This window comes from Lipotes vexillifer, unplaced genomic scaffold, assembly GCF_000442215.2.
Source record: "Lipotes vexillifer unplaced genomic scaffold, Lipotes_vexillifer_v1.1 scaffold2176, whole genome shotgun sequence".
In the NCBI taxonomy this organism is placed as follows: Eukaryota; Metazoa; Chordata; class Mammalia; order Artiodactyla; family Lipotidae; genus Lipotes; species Lipotes vexillifer.
The window spans coordinates 15,428-19,481 of record NW_006781732.1 but is presented as its reverse complement, the minus strand read 5'-3'; the positions used below and the strand labels follow the sequence as shown (position 1 = coordinate 19,481).

Below are 4,054 nucleotides of genomic sequence, written 5' to 3'. Positions count from 1 at the left end.
TACCTATGTAGTGAGGATAGGATAGGTTATTCTACCACAACAAATTAACCTAGAAATCCCAGTGGCTTACCAAAATAAAGACCAATTTCTCACTTGTGCTGCCTGTCCAACATGAAGTGGCAGGGGTCTCCACACAGTCATTGTGAGACAAAGGCTGATAGAAAATCCAGCACACAATGTCACCCATCAGTTAGCAGAAAAAGAAATAAACTGGTGGATGGCACATACCAGCTCTTCCACACTTTGGCCCAGAAGTTTATTCCTCATTTTTGTCCTTTATGCTTATGCCCATTGGCCAGAATTAGTCACATAGTCCTATCTAACTACAGAGGGGATGAGAAATGAAGAGGACCAAATGGAATGCTTGGTAAGCACCAATAACTCTATGGGAGCAGTTCAAAAAAAACATTCTGTAGAGATATAAAAGAATGAAATGCTCATGATATGTAAGTAGAAAAGCAAGCATAAATACTCTGTCTTGAATATAATTGCAGATTTGTAAAAAATATTGTATTCCTTTTAACTTAGTGCATTTTGAAAATGTTCTTCAATTAAATTGGTGACTTCTATAATAAAATTATTTTTGAAAAGTATCATTTGGCTTTGGATAGTTAATTTAAACTTCTTTTTCTCTTTATTGGTACCTAACTCAGTCAGATACTGAGTGCTAGGCACTGAGGATACAGAGATGGACCTGACAGTCCTTAGCCTCAAGAAGTTCACAGTCAAATGGGGGAGAAAAATACATAAGGTCAATGGTGAGGCAGCATTGGTACTGTGATGTGATAGTAGAGGTGCATAGAAAGTCTATGGGGGAGCAGAGACAGGAGGAAGGCAAAGAGAAGGAGGGTTAGAGAATGCTACCAATGAGAAGTTATTTGTTCTAAACTTTAAAGCGGGTGCAAGAACTTGCAACATAAAAGGTCCCCAAAAGGTCTTGTCCTTGTTTTTGAAACCTACATTCTTTTGCTTTATTGCCTTACCTCTACCCTGGTTAGATATTGACTCATTGCCCCAAGTAACTGGCAACAAGAGTAGTTATATGCCCTAAAGTTAGGATCTAAGATGCCTAGGATAGAGACACAAATACCAATATAGTCTTTACCCTATGCCCCACATTACAGGCCTAGTCTCTAATGATATCTGCTTAACTTCATCACAAGAAAAATTTGGGACCATAGCTTACAAGGCTTCGGCTCTTAGAAGAAGGTGCCTTTCCCCTTCCCTTGGTCCTCACTAACCAATCACCAACTTAGTTGCTGCTCCAGAACTTTCTACCCTTCCCCCGCCAGGTTAACCATGACACAGTAACCTGCCAGACTACCAGTATTGCCTTTGCCCAGGTGACTGCTACCTTGTCACTTCCACCAGAATGTGTGTACCTCAGATATCAATATCAGCCCCAACTGAACACAAATTCACTGCATTCTCTTTGGAAACAGTGATTTGAACTGCCTTTGGAGGTGATGGGTAGATAATGTCAATTCCTTTGGAGGACCTCACCACTTGAAGACCCAGCATACTCCTGGGTCAAAGATATTTTGGTGATGCCAGAGTTCTCAACTGTTCCTTTTACTAGACTAGAGGCCTGACTTCTGACTGGTGTCCCATTAATATTTGTCATCTTCACCAAGCACATTTACAGCCATTTCAGTGTGGTGGCTTATTAAACTGGCACAATAATGATTTTTGAACACAGATTGTGTTCATAAGAAATGTGAAATTGTTTGCATCTATAATATGTGATTATCTTTAGATTGCTCATTTAGAGAAAAACATTTTGTGCTTAGCACAATGAGAGATTACCCTCTAACTCCTTACTGTTTCTAATGGTTAATGATGCAAACTAACAATGCCCCAGAATGTCATTCATCATTTAAAGATGGATAGCATAACTGAAAAAATGTTGTCAACTTAGTAAAACACATATAAAATATTAGTTCAGGCAGCTATTGTGAAAACCAACAAAAAAGAAATGCAGTTAGATTAACAGGGACTGACTACACAGAATTTTTTGTGTGTTGATAGAGTATACATACTAAGAAAAAGTAACCCCATTGCCACAACTATTGAGTTAAGAGGTTAGTATTTCAAAAGTATTTAACAGCATACTAGCACATGGGACCTGCTTACATTGTCCAAATGGCAGTGCAGTAAAGATTTCAAGACCAAAAAACATGAACACAGTGTGTGTGTGTGTGTGTGTGTGTGTGTGTGTGCGCACGTGCGCGCGCATGTGTGTGTATAGAACAGCTATCCAGGGAATTCCCTGATGGTCCAGTGGTTAGGACTCTGTGCTTCCCCTGCAGGGGGCCCAGGTTCAATCCCTGGTCAGGGAACTAAGATCCTGCATGCTGTGCAGTGTGGCCAAAAAATAAATAAATAAAATTAAAATAAATAAATATAGAACAGTTATCCAATAGACAACTAACAGTAATAAGCATTCATGGGCAATAATTTTCTACAATAACATAGAACATTAGGTTTCAATTTTTGAAAGACAATTTGCTTATGGAATTTTTATGGATTAAAAGTAAAGTTAAGGTTTTATTCAGTTCAGATTTAAATATAAAGAAAGGCATTATTGTAGTCTCAGGAATATGCTTCAGGTTCTTTTTTAAATCTTTCTTTTAACATCAGTAAATTATACTCTAAAGCAGAGGTCTGCAAACCACAGCCTACAGGCCAAATCCGTCCTACCACTTACTTTGACCAATAAGGTTTTAGGAGAATAAAGCCATGCCCATTCTTTTATGTATTGTCTATGTGTTTTGTTTTGTTTTTCCACTTTACAATGGCAGAGTTGAGTGCTTGTGACAAAGTCCATATGGCCCACAAAGCCGAAAACATTTACTATTTGGCTCTTTACAGGAAAAGTTTGCTGGCTGGTCCCTACTTTAGAGCTGCATTGTCTAATACAGTAGCCACTAGCCACACGTGACTATTTAAATTTAAATTAATGAAAATGGGGAATTCCCTGGTGGTCCAGTGGTTAGGACTCTGAGCTTCCACTGCAGGGGGTTCAATCCCTGGTTGGGGAACTAAGATCCTGCATGCCTGCCGTGTGGTGCAGCCAAAAAAGAAAATGAAATAAAATTAAAAATTCAGTTTCTTAGTCACACTAGCCACATTTCAAGTGCTCAGTAGGCACACGTGGCTAATGGCTACCATGGTGGACAGTGCATCATTTCCATCTTGGCAGAAAGTTTCATTGGATAGCAAGGCTCAGTGACAGCCTCGCTACTCAAAGTGTGATCCATGTACCAGCAGCATTGTCATTACTGGGGAACTTGTTAGAAATGCAGAATGTGGGCCCCTACTAAATCAGAAACTACAGTTTAACAAGATACCCAGGTGATTCTTATGAACATTAATGATTGAGAAGCCAGGTCTGGGGGGAATGAGGAAGAGGGTCAATAGATGGGGAACAGATGATTTAGTAATGAGAGGAAAATGCCATCACTAGGGGGAATAAAATTCAGAGAAGTCCCCCACAACAGAGACTCTGCTAGCTGTGAGACCACCCTTCCCTCAGCACCTCCCATGTGCAGGCCCCAGAAACTCGTACTGTATTTAAGGGCAGCATTCAGGCCAATGATGGCCAGAAAGGCACAGTCCTTTCAATTTTGTATTGTTGCTGTTACCATCACCATTAATATAAGGCTTCTGGTGATGTCATGATCTGAGGACGGAGACACAAAATGGAAGCCTGGGAAGCCCTGAGCCTCTCTCTAGAAGAGATGCCACTTGAGACATCCCTGTGCTGAGGACTGTCTGCATACATGTGAGCTGAAAGCGGACCTTCTGGTTTCAACCAGTCTGGGATCTAGTACTTGTGGTCAGCATGTAGTTACCATCCTCCATCTGGGTGGGGGTCTTAGTTTCTGTAGAATAATTCAAAGATATGAATCAGACTGTTATCTATATCCCTTCAGGAGGAACTAGGAATCCTGTGATTCTATCATCCTACTAACTGCTGGGTCTACTCTTTGGAACTCAGGGAAGGCCTAGGAGACTAAAGCCTTTTTTTCTACAAACAAGAAACAGGGGACAC

The 4,054-nt window shown here is 40.4% G+C and overlaps 1 non-coding gene across 1 annotated transcript; it reads left to right on the top strand.

The window, feature by feature from the left end:
* The first annotated feature begins 2,266 nt into the window (after window positions 1–2,266).
* On the top strand, window positions 2,267–2,339 carry TRNAG-UCC (transfer RNA glycine (anticodon UCC)). The gene has a single exon. It is a non-coding gene; the product is annotated as a tRNA-Gly (tRNA).
* The last annotated feature ends 1,715 nt before the right edge of the window (window positions 2,340–4,054 follow it).